The following is a 214-nucleotide window of genomic DNA, read 5'->3' on the forward strand; positions in this document are numbered from 1 at the left end:
TTGCTGGCCTGTGTAGAAAACATCACATATGAGTCCTATCAAATATTAGAAAACTTGTGTTCAGGACAAGGATTTCAAGTCTTTTTGTTCTTTCTCACTTTTTTTTTTTATTATTAATTAATTTATTTATTATATGTAAGTACACTGTAGCTGTCTTCAGACACTCCAGAAGAGGGCATCAGATTTCGTTACGGATGGTTGTGAGCCACCATGT

Source organism: Mus caroli, chromosome 16, assembly GCF_900094665.2.
Source record: "Mus caroli chromosome 16, CAROLI_EIJ_v1.1, whole genome shotgun sequence".
Classification (NCBI taxonomy): Eukaryota; Metazoa; Chordata; class Mammalia; order Rodentia; family Muridae; genus Mus; species Mus caroli.